General features: G+C 38.4%; 1 long non-coding RNA gene across 4 annotated transcripts in view; it reads right to left on the reverse strand.

Annotated features, from left to right (window-relative positions):
- The window catches only part of LOC131383061 (uncharacterized), a 211,685-nt gene that overhangs the window by 168,111 nt on the left and 25,327 nt on the right, over positions 1 to 18,247 (reverse strand). Inside the window, exons 3-4 of one of the 4 annotated variants that reach the window (XR_009212781.1) lie at positions 15,706 to 15,748; positions 9,429 to 9,497 (exon numbers count right to left, since the gene is read on the reverse strand). The exons of 2 other annotated variants lie outside the window; for them this stretch is intronic. This is a non-coding gene — a long non-coding RNA (uncharacterized LOC131383061). The remainder of the gene's footprint in view (positions 1 to 9,428; positions 9,498 to 15,705; positions 15,749 to 18,247) is intronic. One more of the 4 variants, XR_009212780.1, reaches the window with a different exon arrangement.

Here is an 18,247-nt window from a genome sequence, read left to right on the forward strand (position 1 = left end):
CAGCTATTCAGGAGGCTGAGGCAGGAGAATTGCTTGAAACCGGGAGGCAGAGGTTGCAGTGAGCCAAGATTGCACCATTGCACTCCAGCCTGGGCAACAAGAGTGAAACTCCGTCTCAAAAAACAAAAATTAATAAAAATATACCAGCCATAACTTATTTAAGTTGAAAAACACTCAAAAATGAAACAAACCAGATTCAAATTCTGGTTTTGCCTCTTACTAGGTTTTGTGGCTTTGGACTAGTTTTTCACATACGAAGCCTGTTTTCTTATCTGCATGAAAAATAGAGATTATTATAAACACATGGCAGAGATGGTAAAAGGTTATGAGAGATCATGTAACTAACATAAAGCACAAGTGTCTACACATAACAGGCCATTGATAGCCATAGTGCACTACTCTTTCTATTCCAGAAGCTAGGCCATACTGCCTTAAATTATTTTCAAAGTATCACAATCGCCTATGGAGACTCAGGCATCTCTGTAAAGTAGATAAAGTAATTATCACTCAGATTGTTCAGATGGAGAAACCAAAGCAAAGAACAATCAAAGCAACTTCCACAGGCTGCAAACAGAGTTGTTGGCAGAGTGAGGTCAAGAACTCAAGATTTTTCTAAAGAATCTCAAAGTAATTCATGTACATTATTCATTGCCACTATAGTCCTGCTAAGCTGGTAGGAGGAAACTGCTGTCACTGCATTTGGTAAGTGGTGAATCTAAGACATACGAGTGCTAAATGACCTATAAGAATTATTAATGTTAAACAATGACAGAGCAAGGACTAAAACTTAGCCTATGGATTTGCCATTTTCTTAACACTGAACTTCCCTATCCCACAAACTTTTAAACTGGAGCTCTACGAAAATGAATTACTGATCAGCACACTCAAAAAAAAAAATGAAGAGAACAGAGAGACAGAAGGGAAATGGAAAGAACTCTTAGGAAATTTGACAGAATAAAGATAAATACTGAAAATGGTAGAAGTTGTGAATAGGGCCCATATGGTCTTCTGGAGCCTGAAATTACCAAGACAAATAGGTGGGAATATATGACTGCTAGACAGACAATGTACCAGAGATATCCATCTAGGGATATAGTAATCAAAGTGTTATCAAGAAATGTGTCTTCAGGATCATGGACAATATGCTATTCTGATGATGACTCAGAAATTTCAAAATTCTTGGTTTGTGCTTGCATAAAATTAGTCATTGGCTTGAAACAGAACAGAGAAGACAGACTTGCAATGCAGAAAAAATTTTACTCCTTTTTAACTAGCTCTTTGCAAAAGAATGTTATGATAGTTGGTGAAGAAGCACTTTCTAAAATAAGAATATCTGTTTTGGGCACAGAACAATTCTTAATATTTCCATGTTTTAAAAGCAGTAGTTTTCCAGCAGTGTTTAAAAATTAATAGAGTATGATGTTCCAGAATTCTTGTGCCTCCTTTCTGAAGACAGACTGGGGAGGAGGCTTTTGCTGATATTAAGTCATGAGCTATATAAGGCATACCTCTTGAATACTTGCTGGCACTGACTTAATTCTACTGTCTACATGGTAACCTACATTTTTTTCCCCTTTAAGATACAGCAGAGTGAAGGCAATACCTTTATCTTTTTGATAGAGATAGATAATTTCATTTTCTAGAGAGATACTTTCTGAGAATTTCTAAGGACAGTTGATTCCCAGGGGGGCTTAATGAATACCACAGGTCAAGGACAATTTAAATACGTCAAGCACAATTTAAGAACAGTCCTGCCTAGAGGCAGAATGACAAATCTTAGTGGGAGGTGTTTGAATTATGCTGGAATTCAGAACATGCGATGACGCACTATAGTATTTACTTCAGTTCTTTCCTACACCTAACTCTTAAGTAATCAGAAGAGAAAAACAACATTTCAAGTTTCTTCATGCTTGGGCTGTGTGGGCTGTGTGGGCTGTGTGGGCTGTGTGTGTGTGTGTGTGTGTGTGTGTGTGTATGTGTGTGTGTGTGTGTGTATTGCAGAGAAAATGTCTTCCCTCCTTATGGAAGTAGCATGACACTCTTAGAGTTTGAGCTCCAGAGTTCAACTTTCACAATTAGTCTAAGACAGAGAAGATAATTGGAAAAAGATACTTAGCAAAACTGAAAAATCAGCAAAAAGAATCAACAATGTCTTTTTATGGGACCACGGCTACCCTTCTTCCCCAGTGTGTGACTTTGTGAAATCTCTTATATATGCTCTGTTTTCCCCAACCTAACGACCACACTCCACCACTTCACCCACATTATATGGCACCCCATCCAAAAGCCATACACTTGAACTTTCCTGAGCTCGTGTTAAAGGATTGAACTAGGCCCTTTTCCCTTCAAGGCACAATGGCATATGATTGCAAATGTATTCAATTTGGCTTGGATAGCATCTTGTCAGATCCAATTCAGTGCCACTCATTAAAAACAAAGAGTGCTCACCTCTAATCTGAATTTTGTATTTTTTTAAAATTTTTATTATTATTATACTTTAAGTTTTAGGGTACATGTGCACAATGTGCAGGTTTGTTACATATGTATACATGTGCCATGTTGGTGTGCTGCACCCATTAACTCGTCATTTAGCATTAGGTATATCTCCTAATGCTATCCCTCCCCCCTCCCCCCACCCCACAAGTCCCCAGTGTGTGATGTTCCCCTTCCTGTGTCCATGTGTTCTCATTGTTCAATTCCCACCTATGAGTGAGAACATGCGGTGTTTGGTTTTTTTGTCCTTGTGATAGTTTACTGAGAATGATGATTTCCAGTTTCATCCATGTCCCTACAAAGGACATGAACTCATCATTTTTTATGGCATTTTTTATGGCTGCATAGTATTCCATGGTGTATATGTGCCACATTTTCTTAATCCAGTCTATCGTTGTTGGACATTTGGGTTGGTTCCAAGTCTTTGCTATTGTGAATAGTGCCGCGATAAACATACATGTGAATTTTGTACTTTTTGAGAAGAACTGGAAGATCTAAAGATACTGGGCTCACCATCCAGAAAGGCAACAGCCTCCAAGAGGGGAGTCTCGCCTGCCCCTTTAGACAGGTCATGAGCATTGCTGTTTACCAGCTTCCCAGAGGGCTCCCTCTATGTTTGTTACTGTTGACTGTGGGGAGGGGTGCGTGGTTAGGGACTTTCAGTCACTGCCTCATGTGGCCCATGAGAACAGAATGGGTAGCCCCCCTTTAGAAGCACAGAGGGGAGCGGGGTGCAGTGGTGTGCACATGTAGCTCTAGTTACTTGCTGGGAGGGAGACTGAGGCCGGAGGATCACTTGAGCCCAGGGGTTCAAGGCCAGTCGGACAACATAGTGAGACCCAGTCTTTAAAAAAAGTTATTTATAAAATAAAGAAAAAAAGGTTATACAGAAGCACAGAGAAGAGTCGAGAGGCCTGGTGAAGTTGCCTCTCATGCTACAAGGTGTGTCATTGCTGGCTGTACACCTACAGGCACAACTAAGTGTCCACAGATTTGGGGAGTTCTTTTTTTGTTTGTTTTGTTATTTTATCTTAGGGAGAAAACTAAACTCAAATAACCAAAGAAATCCAAGACCAAAACTGCCCATAGCCCCATCATCTAAACAAAGCAGGGCTTTTTTTTTCTTTTTGAGAAGGAGTTTCACTCTTGTCACCCAGACTGGAGTGCAATGGCACAAATGCAACCTCCACCTCCCAGGTTCAAGCAATTCTCCTGCCTCAGCCTCCTGAGTAGCTGGGATTACAAGTGTGTGCCACCACATCCGGTTAATTTTTGTGTTTTTAGTAGACATGGGGGTTTCACCACGTTGGTCAGGCTGGTCTCAAACCCCTGACCTCAGGTGATCCGCCCACCTCGGCCTCCCAAAGTGCTGGAATTATAGGTGTGAGCTACTGCACCCAGCCCAGTGCTCTCTTTTAACCACGTTACCTTGAAACCATGTTCATACAAACATTCAAAGATGACCTATTTGTGTCAATGTTGGAGGCCTGACTGTGATATATTGCATATGTTCCGTTTACATCACACTAGGAACCTATCATTTTTCTCCAGCTTTTTTATCCTTTTCTCCCCCAAGTACCTAAGGTAACCCCACAAACATGACAGCATCTATAAATGTAGATATAGGAGCATTTTGTTAGGAGAAAATGGGGTCCTGCTATACATATATATATATATACTTCTCTGCAGCATGCTTTTCTCACGTAACAATACAACATAGATAAGAGGAAGTTTATGTCACTGAAAAACCCTTTGACAAAGTTTTACAGAGAGTCCCAGGAAGCCTTTTACCTCTTCATAGATGTTCTGTTAACACCTCTTTGTCTGCTCCTAACTGATGAGCAGGTCTCCCTGAGGTGAGCAGACACACAGGAGTTAGACTCACCCCAGGCATGGCTCACTGGGAAAGCCATGTTATTAAAAGCCATACTATTAAAAGTCAGATAGACCTAAGTTTGAATCCTTCCTCTGCCACTTACTGGCTCTGTCACCCTTGGGTGCAGTATTGTTTCAGACAGTAAGCTAGCTTGGAGCACCTCACCAAGGGGCAGCAGCTGAAGAGCTACTCAAACCTGATGCAGGCCCATACTCAATTAACTTACCCAGGACTTAGCTATGAGAAAAACTCAGAACATAAGCTAATGTTTTAATTCTAGCATACACATTAATGTATTGTGTTATGAATTATTCTTATTTTGAATTATATAGGGGGGTTACCATAATCTTTTTGGTGTTTAGCTATTCTAAGGATCTTAATCATGCTCCATTTTGGGAGGCAGGGGTGGGTCTCTAATGAAATAAAGGCCTTTTTTGTCTCGAAAACAAGCTAATTAGCAGTTGGTCTCATGGCACTATTGTGAAGACTGCAGGAGACAGATATATGAAAAGTGTTCTGCTCCATCCAGCACAGTAGGTATTCCATAATATTCTCTTCAGAGTACAGTCCCTGTTGCCTTCCCATTTCTGCCCATTTTCCCCACCAGTAGCCCTCAAGGTTTGACTCCTGAAAGCACTTTCCTTAGTAAAGTTTTCTTTTTTTCTCTCTTTCCTTTATCCTCTTCAAATCCTTCACAAAGTTATCGGTATTTTCCACACTTACTGATACCCTGATCTCCACTGCAAGTCTGAAAGCTCCTTGAAGGCAGGAACTGGTTTGCAGGCACTGGACAAAAGAAAAAGAAGCCTCCAAGTCTAAATGTTGAACCAGGCCAGGCGCGGTGGCTCACACCTGTAATCCCAGCACTTTGGAAGGCCAAGGCAGGTAGATCACTTGAGGTCAGGAGTTTGAGACCAGCCTGGCCAAAATGATGAAATCCTGTCTCTACTAAAAAAATAAAAATAAAAATAAATACAAAAATTAGCTGGGTGTGGTGGCATGTGCCTGTGGTCCCAGCTACTAGGGAGGCTGAGGCAGGAGAATCACTTGAACCCAGGAGGCGGAGGTAGCAGTGAGCTGAGATCGAGCCACTGCTCTCCAGCCTGGGCGACAGAGAGAGAGTCCATCTCAGAAATAAATAAGTAAATAAATAAAGTTGAACCAGTTACTGTCCTAAACTGTTAGATGTATGCTGGCGTCCCTGCCCTTTCCTTCTTACCTTTGGCTGCCTCTGGCTATTTTCCCTGCTTATAGGCAGCCTCTTTCCTAGCTCAGTGCAGTACAAGTGTTAAATACCTCATTAGCACTTTCTTTTTTTTGTGTGTGACTCAGAACAATAGATGCCCTCAAGTGGCTCCTAAGACCAAAGGCACAGCTCAGGCTGTGTCAAAAGAGCAGGAACCTATGTTGACTCTGGACTCTCACATTTGTGCAAAACCCAAGAAGACTGCCACTTTCCTTCTGTCCTAGCTCTTCCAACAGCCTTCATTCGGGGCTTTACCCAGCTTCCAAGTTGTACAACCTACCTTTTTTTTTTTTTAACTTTTCAAAGCCAAAATATATTCTGTACGCACTGTTTAAAATAAATTACAGCTTTAAACATTCAACGGAGTATCTTTGTAGCTTTCTAGTTGTTCAAAATAAAATTAAGCAGACATGCAATAATAAAAGGGATTTTAAGGGAAAAAAATACTCATTGCCGTAATTTGTCTCCTAAATAATGACAATAGATGAGCGATAGCCTCTTTTACCTGAAATTTCAGCTGTCTTTGTTTACTTCATGACACAGGGCCCAAGACCTACATTATTGCATTAAGTTTGCAAAGCTATCAAGATGCCCTTGAGTAAGATTCATCATCTTGTCCTAAATTCTCCACACGCTCCACTAAAAGCCTAGTGGCAGACTGAAGGGATTGTCAGAAAGCATAAAAGACAAAATAAAAATTTTATGCTCTTTTAGGCAAGTGAAGATTTACCCTGTAGCAATTTCTGATATTAACTCATTAATCCTCACAACCTATCTTGAGGATAGATTTTAGAAAGGAGCAGCCCTTGTCATCTTACTTGCCTTCAAAACTTGTACCAAACAGAGAGCTGGCTCTTTCCTTGGTCTTGGTCTGAACATCTCTGCAGAGCCCAGGAGGAGTGGCAGAGAGGGACAGATGGAATTCAGAAGCACCTCTCTAACTCCCTTCTTCTCTTATTACCAGGACAGGTCGTCATGTGGAACCCCATGCTGGGTCTAAAACTTTTGGTCGCCATCTTGAAATCCTTAATGAATGGTGATCAAGGGCTCCTGCATTTCCATTTTTCACTGGGCCCCACAGATTAATAGCCAGTCCTGCTGTCACTCATCCCAGAATAAAAGATATCAGTGGTATAGCATGTGGGCCAACACATGTTCCCTTGATCTCCACACTGACGGTAACAATATAGTAGTAAAGTCCATATTTCTCATTAGTACTATAGTTTTTCTCTGCTTGTACAAAATTGAATTGGGCTATGTGCTTAGAATTTTATCTAAAACATAAGTTTGCCTTCTTAAGTCTATTTACGTTACATTTACTTCATGTTTTCTTGGTTTGCAGTCCTGTTTAATTTACCTTATAGTGTGTTTAATTATTGCCATATAATCCCATACCTTCTTTGCATGTAGCATCTCAACAATGTGCAACTTCTAATAGTCAGCGTGAAATCATAACTTAGAAAAACATTGCTGAGCTAATTACAAAGACAATCAAAATAAATCCAAATCTTTTCTGGGCCACAGTCCATATCTGAATCATAATAAGTGTGAAATGTTTACAAATCATTACAACTTTTTCACATAGTTTTGCTCAGTGTTAGGACCAGTCGTGTTTTTTCAGTCATTTGAGTTGATGTTTCGGATCTCTCCAGTGAGAACACTGATTTTAGAAAACACTCAGCTTATTAGCAATTATAAAAATCAAAAGACAGATGTAAAATCGACTCTAAAATCTAGAATGTAAGAAATATCTTCATGGAATTATTTGTGTACCAGCATAAACATAATATATTATTTATTTAAAAAAATAACATTTCGCTGAAGTTATAAAGGCAAAAAAATTGAAGGAAACTAGCCAGGCACTTTTAACTACTTTGTGTATTCTAATGAATTCACGTATTAAGAAAACCTTATTTAGAAGCCTAAAAATTGTACAATAGTGAAGTAGTTTGTGTATGAAAAAAATAACCAGGAATAATTTAATAAGTACTTGCCCATTATTACTTTTATAACATTAGAATTGAGCTGCTAGCCCTGCATAATTTTAAGACTGACTTTTAATTAATTTATATAAGATTAATTGTACCTACTATGTGTAAGGCATTAGAAGAATCCATTGATGCTACGTTTTTCTTACTCCTTCTTAGATTCTCATTCCTGTTAAACTACTAGAAATATACTTTGGGGAACACTGAACTCAGGTCTTTCAAATCACATCTTTGCCAGTAAGAAGCCAGATATTAAATTTTAAAATTCAAGGAAGGTGGGCTGCATTTTGCATTCTGATAAAAAATAGTTTATATTTACTTAGGTCTAAAAATGAGCTTTAGGGAGTGCATGAACCCCTAAAACTCTATATAAAATTTGGGGTGGAAAAGCAGTTTTCTGGTGTGAGCATTTGTGTCTTTCATCTGACTCAAAAAAATCCATGGCTCCAAGTACTAACAGACTGTCCAAAATACCGCATTCTTCTAGGGAACTCAGTCACTATCATGAGACTCATTGGTGCACTCAAAAACCACAAAGTCCAAAATAATTTTGTATTCTGAAAGTTCTCTGAGAGTTTATGGTTGCATCACTTTGTTGTACTTGGTATCATTTGGTTCTGTGACTATTTTCCTATCAGTGAGGTATATATTCTCCATGGGGATGCAAACCACTTTGGAGCCATAATTATTTTTAGTCTACTGCAGCTTGGATAAACACTGTATCCTCAGACATTTGTGAAGTATCATCTGTAAATGCTTGCAGGATGCCAGAAGTGAGAGCATACATTTCCTTGATAGCAACAAAAAAAAATTTCCAACTTGACTAATATTTTGTTAAATAATATGTGGGAAAATAAGAAGGATTACATGTTGATAATGCTGTAATTTGCTAAAATTAGAAAATGTGCTTTTGGCCAAAATGATTCCAATGAATCCATTCCAGTCTCATTTCTATCTTGCTTAGTAAGACTTTTTTCTGGAGATGAAAATTCAGTTACATGATAATACAAAATAATGCCAGTAATTTGTCTTTGGTTTCAAAGCTTCAAATACCACACTCCAGATTCAGAATTGCTCAGAATGTGCTATATTTATTATAATTAATCTAGACCTCCTGTCCAAGAATAGCAAACTCTTCTGTGGGTCACTGCTTTGGGAAGAGATTGAGAAAGTTTGAGTACAAATAGATGTAATTCTTTAAATACCTCCATGTTAATATGCTATGTTCATAATGATTATTTTAATCAGTGTACAGGCAAAGAATTCGATGTTATATAAAATAGAGAGCTGAGGTCACATCTAACACTAGACCTCAAATTTGGAACACACCAGTAGCTTTGGGAATATGTAGTGCATATTTCGGCCTACTTTTATCCATCGTCCTTCTCTCTTAGTAAGCATTCTCTAATTTCCTTTTGAGTGTCCTTGCTTCTCCAACATAGTATTTAGTGCAGGAAAAGCTGACTCCATTCTCCACCCCAGAAATGGATTCTGGCTAACCAATTAACACATTCAATCTCTGACATATCAACCAGAGCCTAGTGGGGGTCAATGAAACACAAGAAGATCTTTGCTGAGAGTTTCTTTAAAAAATAAATTTCTATACTCTTCTTTGAGAGCTACGAAAAGAGATTTTCTCTCTTTCACGGCTTAATTTGAATTAGGAGGCATTCAGTTCCCAGAAACTGAGCCTTTCTTGGATGAAGTTGACACTTTGGCAGGCAGAAAGTAAATGGGATCTTCGGTAACATGGTTTCAAATTTCTGGATCAAATCTGGCCTGAATTCTGACCTACCTCTGACTCACCAGTAGGTCAATAAATTACCTTTTGGGTTGTTTTTGTTCTGTGTCATACAGACAGGTTCAGCACACGTAGGTCATGAAGTCCATAAATCTAGAAATATCACCAATAAGGAACATACTTGAACAAATTCACAAATTTTGTCTCAATACTATCACTATCCCTTTTTAAAAAATATGGAACGAGAAACATTTTTAAAGGTAGTAATGAAGCCCTTGAATTTTGTTTCCAGATTCAACCGATCAATAAGTATTTATTGAATGATAATGAGGGCAATATTTATTGACTACTCCATATGCTCATACAACTAAACAAATGCTATTTTCCTCATGAAGAAACTGAGGTTTAGGTTAAGTAACTTATCAAATGTCACTGAAGAAGTGGCAGGGTCAGTACTTGGATCCATGCCGGTCAGACAGCAAAGCTCAGCCTCTGAATCCACCATGTATCCAAACCTTAGAAAATGAAAAGTAATTTTACTACATCCTCCATGTATGTCAATACTTTTCTTTTTTTTCTTTTTTTTTTTTTTTTTTTTTTGAGATGGAGTCTCGCTCCCATCACACAGGCTGGAGTGCAGTGGTGCAATCTTGGCTCACTGCAACCTCCATCTCCCGAGTTCAAGAGATTCTCCTTCCTCAGCTTCCCAAGTAGCTGGGATTACAGGCGTGCACTACCACGCCTGGCTAATTTCTGTATCTTTAGTAAAGACGGGGTTTCGCCATGTTGGCCAGGCTGGTCTCGAACTCCTGACCTCAGGTGATCCACCTGCCTTGGCCTCTCAAAGTGCTAGGATTACAGGCGTGAGCCACCACGCCCAGGCATGTAAATACTTTTCATTTACTAAACTACAAAAAGTAGTTTGTATTACTATGGAAATATATCCTGCACTCACAAGAAAAATAAAGAACCACATGATTCCAAAGTACAACAAAATAATGAACCATAGAATCTCAGAGAACTTTCAGAATCCAGGGCCCTCATGTAAGTGGCAGAGTGGTACAAGGAAGAGATGTGGTCTAGATGCAAGAAGCTGGGTAATTCAACTACCTTCTGGGCCTCAGGCTCCTCACTTGGCAAATAGCCTGGAAAACTAAATAATTCTTTTTTTTTTTTTTTACTAATTTATCTTTTAATTGATAAATAGAAGTTGTATATATTTATGTTGTATAATGTGATGTTTCAAAATATATATACATTGTAGAACGGCTAAATCAAACTAATTGCCGTATGCCTCACTTCACATACCACACTTTCTTACCAAAAATTTATTTTGTGGTAAGAACATTTAAAATCTACTCTCTGGGCTATTTTCAAGCATGCAATACATTGTTATTGACTACAGTCACCGTGTTGTACAATAGAGCTCTTGAAGTTATTTTTCTTGTCTAACTGAAAGTTGGTATCCTTTGACCAATGTCTCCCCAATTCCCCACCCCACCCACCACCTTCTACTCATTGTTTCTATGAGTTTAATTTTTTTAGATTTTACATATAAGTGAGATCATGTGATATTTATCTTTCCATGCCTGGCTTATTTCAGTTAATATAATGTCCTCCAGGTTTATCCATGTTTCAAAATGACTGAATTTCATTGTTTGAAAGGACAAATAGTATTCCACTGTGTATATATACCACATTTTCTTTATCCATTCATTCATTGGTAGACACTTAGGTTGATTCCGTATCTTGACTATTATGAATAATGCTGCAATGAACACAGGAGTGCAGGTATCTTTTTGAGACACTGATTTCATTTTCTTTGGATATGTATCCAGTAGAGGGACTGCTGGATCATATGGTAGTCCTATCTTTAATTTTTTGAGCAACCTTCATGGTGTTTTCCACAATGCCTGTACTACATTCCCTCCAACAGTGTGCAAGGGCCTCTTTTCTCCACATCCTCACCAACACTGGTTATCTTTTGTCATTCTGATAAAAGCCATTCTAACAGGTATGAGTTGATATCTCACTGTGGTTTTTTTTGTTTTGTTTTGTTTTGGTTTGAGACAGAGTCTCGCTCTGTCGGCCAGGCTGGAGTGCTGTGGTGCAATCTCGGCGCAATCTCTGCAAGCTCGGCCTCCTGGGTTCACGCCATTCTCCTGCCTCAGCCTCCTGAGTAGCTGGGACTACAGGCGCCCGCCACCACGCCCGGCTAATTTTTTTATTTTTAGTAGAGACAGGGTTTCATCATGCTAGCCAGGATGGTCTTGATCTCCTGATCTCGTGATCCGCCCACCTCGGCCTCCCAAAATGCTGGGATTACAGGCGTGAGCCACCGCGCCTGGCCTCACTGTGGTTTTAATTAGACTAAAACCCTCATGATTAGTCATGTTGAGCATTTGAACTGAACAATACTTAACTTCCCTTTCAGCTCTTAGTGTCTGGTGAGCCTCGTTGAAGGAAGATTTCACAGCAACCCTATGTGAGGTTACAGGTGTAGTCTTTGAATAGGAGACTAAAATCATCTACGGTATGAGATAATTAAGTAGATATTCCTTTTGTGACCTGACTTAATTCCTTTGATGACTTGATTTAATGTTTTCAATCATAATAATACTCAATTTTCTTTAGACATCCACCAGGTTGTATATAAACAAGCAAATGCATTCTGTTTACAACTTCTACTTCCCATAGCTCTAGACCCCACTGGCAGCACCCCTCAAAATTACTAATGGAACATTATTCTATAGGACCTCTTTAGAGGAACACAAACTTTCAGAAGGAAAAGAAAATAAGGAATATTTTGCAACATTACACAGAATAACCCAATCTAACAAACCGACACATAGATACTAATAAAATATTGCCATTAAGCAATAAATAAGCACACTAAGTCTGTGGGTGACTGGAAGCCACAAGAACAATGTCAGGTATCTTGGGTCATTTCTAATTAACAGAAAAAGTTTTTTATTAATTGAACCTCTGGCCATGTAAAATCTGATGAGTGGCTTTGAGGAGTAAGTTACATTCTGGGAAAGGTGGGGTAATTGAGCCCTTTCAGCCCTGTTCTTATGAACATAATGAACTTAGTGGAATTTAAAAATGACTTAGAACCTGCGAAATATCTGGTAATTAATAAGCATAATATAATTCCTTCCTAAATTTGCCCCACAGAGTACCATGTAACTCAATAATTTCTTGAGATACTTAATAGTAAAAAATGGACCGACATTAATCACATTCAAATATTTATTGGAATAACATCCAGGAAGTCAATAACACTCTCTATTGTAGGTAGCATCCATTATTAATACAGCAAGTGTATTAGCTGGCATTTGTTAATTATTCACATAGAAAATGATAGAGTCCCACAAAACCTGAAAGAGTTAATGCAATTGCTTGATTTATGTAAAGGTAAGACTGGCCACAATGACAACCTAGTGATTTAGCATTCACTCATTGGCAAGAGAGCCAGTTGTCATTATTGCTAAAAGAACAAAATACATTAATCCTTATTTTATTTCACTTTCCAGGAACGTATTTATTGAATACGTGAGCATTAGGTACTACTTTTGTGTTGACTTGCACTACCCTCCCGTGAGAATTTTCTTTCTTAACCAGATTGTTCCTCTCTGACTACTGAAAACATTTTACCGTATTAAATCATTCACCATATTTATATACTATTCCCTCACCTGGAACTGTATCCTCAACCTTGTCACATTTAAAGGACCCAACCTTTAAACCTAGCTCCAATATTGCCACTATCTCCCTCCGAAACAAGGGGTGTCTATTTGTCTTTTAGCCTCGGGAGTCATTGTCTTCGTGATCCTCGCTCGTCTCAGTTTCAAATGTGCCTCCAATATGCACTAAGGAGCCTGTTTCACTTGACTCCATAACGTACATTGCCTGGACCCCCCACCTGACACTCCTTTTCATTCTCAATTTTCTTGCTAGGTATGGGGTCCTCTCTGCAAGCAGTTCATAAGCAGCTTGGAGATAGACACCGTGCCTTGCCTCTCTCGGCATCCTCCACAGTATGTAAGACCATGACTAACCATCCAGGCTCACAATGTAAATACTGGTTGGATGACTTAGAGAGGCAGCATCTTCTTTTTCCTCATTCACACTCAATTTGCAATTGATCACTAAATGCTACACAGACCATTTTGTATCTTTATATTCACTCTGCCATATCACTGGTTATTTTCAAATTATACGGGAGTTGGGAGGTGACATCAAGGAATCAGTTCTTTTGAGAAGTTTGGCTAGGAAGGAATGAATAAATCTAACTTAATTGCTTAAAGAGAAGGCTGGATCAAGGATTTTATGAGCAGGGCTTGGAGGGAAACATGAGAGTGTTTATAATAAGATGCAGAAAAGAGGACGGTGGAGCAAGAGAGATGGATAGGACACGAGTTAGGATTCTGATGGGTAAAGTGTAGGAAAGAGAGAGAATGCGATCAGGTGGAACAGTTTATAAGCTTTTTAAAAAATACACATTCGTGTGCTGGGAAAAACTGGAGCACATCTAAATTTTCAAACAAAGCAGTTAGGTGGATGCCCATTTGAAATCTAATATGCACTGTAAATACAGTGGATCGCCAGCATCATTGTGGGATATTTAGCATGTGTTGAGCGCTCACCATCTACCAGGCACTGTACCGATGCGAACTTACATACATTATCTCATTCAATTACCACCCTAGCAATTTAGCATGCTAACACCATGAGGTATTAAATGCAGCATAAAAAACCTCCACTAGGAAAGCTTATCAAAAGGGTTATTTTGCTTTTTAACTCAGTTGTAGCAGAATGTCTTGGTGCCATTTTACAGGAATTGAAGAGATGTATTTACATAGTGACTGCAACCAGAATAACTCCCTCCAAGAAAGTTCCCATGAGGCAGTTACAGTGCTCTTCTGGAGTTGTAATAAAGCAAATGATTCAGCAAGTTCAATCCTTCCATTGTGTGATTAGCAAAGACACAGAACATTACACAGATCACCAAACTGCAGCATGCTCACAGCAAAGCACCACAGCCCCAGCCTGACAGCCCAGAGACGGACAGATACCGCTGTCCAGAAAAAAACAGTCTTTCAGGTAAAAAAGCCTGGTTACAGCAGAGTCCAGAAACAAGGTGTTGCTGCTTTTTTGTTTTGCTTTGTTTTGTTTGTTTACTATTTTGTCCTTTACTGTACAGGTAAACCAAGCACCATTTTCTAGCATTGTTTTTTTTCTTATGCAACATGTACATTTCTCAGATAACCCATTATATTTTTCAGTACTACCATTGAGAAATACTATCCACAAATATATGAACTACCTGGATACCTTTCACTCGTGTCAGCCATCATATTTGTATTCTGAATTCATAAATCAGAAAATATTTTGTAATCATTGGGATGAGTTTATATGTGGAAATACAACAAAGAACAGGTTTTTTAAAAAATCTATGGAATATTTCAGAGCGTATGTAGAGAAGGAAGTAGAAATAAAGGAAATTTAATTTTAAAAGACAGTCTAAAAGCAAGAAACCAGGCCTAGGATGCATAGTTGCTTCATCAAAATCGCTGCACACCTCTACATGAATGTCCAGGCACATGCCCTTTATTCTCACAGAGTTATAAAGAATAAACCCAAAACTCAAGAGAACAGTCTCACCTCACATCTCAGACTACACTAATCCATGCACTAGTAGTCTTGAAACATAATGAAACTGATTGAGCAAGACAAAACACAGAGAATGAAATATTAGTCTCAACAATAACTATAGCATTCCAAAATCCCAGAGAAAAAAAATTACACTGTAATAGGGCTGACAAAAAAGAATATACATATATTTATTTATTCCTTTAACTCATACAGAAGAAAGATTAAATTACATCTAGATTTTATTATTCTGTTCAACACACATGGATTATTGAGGTACTCTACCTACCTCATATCAATAAATAATATTAAATGAAGGAAGACTGATTCATGACCGGCATAAATTTTTTCAGTATTACTACTTTCCATGGACATTGCTGCTTTAGTGTTCTCTCTCCGATACCAACACACACACACCACAATCATAACCATAAACTAAATGACTACGTACTCCGAATAGATGGCTGTTAGAAAATACTCACACTAATTGATAATGACATCATGCTGGTATGCACATTACAATGTAAATGAGGCTTCCAGACTCATTTATGGCTCTTTTATTCAAAGTTTAGTACTTATTGCTTTTCTTTCCATGGTTAAGAAGGTTCTTCTTAAGGCTGTGGGACTACTTATTCCTGCTGATTTCGCCCCTTGGAATTGGACCAAGAGTACCAATTTTTAACTGTATTTTAAAACAGATGCTTACCAGCAATGAAGCAGAATTGAAATGTGTAATGGAAACCACATTACTGGAAGAAAACAAGTAAAGAGAAAACTGATTAACAGATTTATGCAGGCAATGTTTTCTTTATTAAAAATTGAATTATTCTTTGCATCAAAATACAATATCACTGTTTCCATGCATTAGTCTGAGTGTGTACGAAGAGAAAGCATCCAAATGAATATCTTTTATTACAGATCGATTTTGAAAAGTGGCTTAAAATCCATCTCACACACATCTGTAAACTTAAGTGACTTCTCAGGGTCATATGAAAGATCTAGGAATAAAAAGCAGAACTCTGAACTTCCCCTGAAGTGTTTGTAAAACTCAGCCAGATTTAGCAAAACCTGGAAAGAAAACAATGCTTGATATCATGCCCAACTTTTCTTTGGCTCATATCTATAGTGATTCACAGCAAGACCACATGGTTTCCCTATGTCTCAACTCCTTCCTTTTCTATGAATTGATGTTTCAAGAAGCCTCCATTATTCTCTTCAACACTGTAGAGTATGGAGGAAAACGAGAGAAATGCAAACTTACGATCTTGATGGAGATGTAGGAATCTTTTTTCTTTTTCTTTGTAAGTAAACTTGAACAAAGCTAATCAGTCACATCATTTGGTAGTAGACACTTAAGTACAAGAAGTCTTATGTTCGCTGCGTTTAACCCACTTATAAGAACATTCCTCTATGTTTAAAATAATTGCACATTACACATATAAATCATAACAAGTAACTCATTACCTAGACATTGTTCACTTATTACACTGCTCATGTTAGAGGGAGGAAACTGCATGTGTTTTCATTCTCAAAGAACTGAATAAGTTTTTTTTTTAGTGTAGTATATGCTCTACCAAAGTGAAGGAGGAGAAAACTTCATTACTGAAAATAAATTACTGAGATGTAAAATTGGGATCGGAAATGATGGAAACATTAAGAGAAGTAGACTGTGATGATCTCACCAAGTGATATCACTGTAGTCATTTTTCAGTGCAGTAGTAATTTGGCAGAGGAATGGTCTGACAGTAGCTCTACATTTTGCTTAGCTGAGCGCTTCCCTTGTAGCATAATACATCATAGAATTGAAAGCATTCAGCTTTGTTTCGCAATTCACAATTCAGCCCAGGTGGGCCACTATTACACAATAACCGTGCAGCTGTTAGTATCATTGCCTAAATTGCCCTTCCTTTTTAAAATTTACAGTATAATCTGCTCAACCAATAGATACTAATGTCCAAAAACTCAGCTCTTATTTACCATTTACTCCCTGTAAAGGTCCAAAATAACTAACAAATCATTCTCAAAGGAATTCCAATTATGCTGCTTGTTCCCTTAAAGAGTATAAAGGAGTAAAATGTCAGCATTGTGTGTAAGAAATAAAGTGCTCACAACACCTGCTAACAATACATACTGTATAAAGCACTTAGCCTGTAATACGTTTCTGGAAATCATTTCAGAAATTTACAAACATAATTTTTGGCCTATCTTCCCACCATTGTAAAGACCCTACCATATGCTACAATTTTCATCTGAATTGCCTGATTCTTTATTCTTGATGTTAATATGGTGGGGGGGGAGCCTACAGATACATAGATTTTTGTCAGACTTAATGCTCATAAAAATTAATAGCTTCTGTTGAAACTTTCTGATCCCAATGAAATTGTTCATTTATTACACTGATAGTGTTTGTCTTCCTCTAAAAGCTGTTGAGCACATCCAAAGAGCTTTGTTCAGTCTGACAAATGATAAGTAGAACATGTGTTTACTCATTTGTTTTCAAGGCTTTGAAAACATTTTTTTTTGGTTCTGAGGGCTTTCAAAGAGAACAATAAATTAAACAAATAAGTGGGCTGAGAATAGAAAGGTCAAACCTAGGTATAATCTATGATTTGTTAATAGATAGTAACTAAAATAACACAGAATGACATCTTTTTTCTTTTCTTTTTTTTTTTTTTTTTGAGACGGAGTCTCGCTCTGTCGCCCAGGCTGGAGTGCAGTGGCACAATCTCGGCTCACTGCAAGCTCTGCCTCCTGGGTTAACGCCATTCTCCTGCCTCAGCCTCTCCGAGTAGCTGGGACTACAGGCGCCCGCCACCACGCCCGGCTAATTTTTTGTATTTTTAGTAGAGGCGGGGTTTCACCGTGGTCTCGATCTCCTGACCTCGTGATCCTCCCGCCTCGGCCTCCCAAAGTGCTGGGATTACAAGCGTGAGCCACCGCGCCTGGCCAGAATGACATCTTTATATTTTACAGATGAGACTGACTACATGCTAAAGAGGCTCTTACCCAATATTTTCACTCTTAACCAGTTCTTTTGGCAACTTTTATAGGATTTTCTTTTTAATCAGGGAAGCATTTTCCTCATCAAATATCTGCCATATCATGTTTAAAATTAGTTCAGAAACAAGCAAATTTCCTCATCCTATTGCCCCATGCAAGCATCTCTCTTTGTTGTTCACACTGTCTATGTGAGCTTAAGACCAATTCTGTGACTGAAGTGCTGTTTCCCTCTGACATGGATATTTCTA

This window comes from Hylobates moloch, unplaced genomic scaffold (genome assembly GCF_009828535.3).
Source record: "Hylobates moloch isolate HMO894 unplaced genomic scaffold, HMol_V3 SCAFFOLD_3, whole genome shotgun sequence".
Classification (NCBI taxonomy): domain Eukaryota; kingdom Metazoa; phylum Chordata; class Mammalia; order Primates; family Hylobatidae; genus Hylobates; species Hylobates moloch.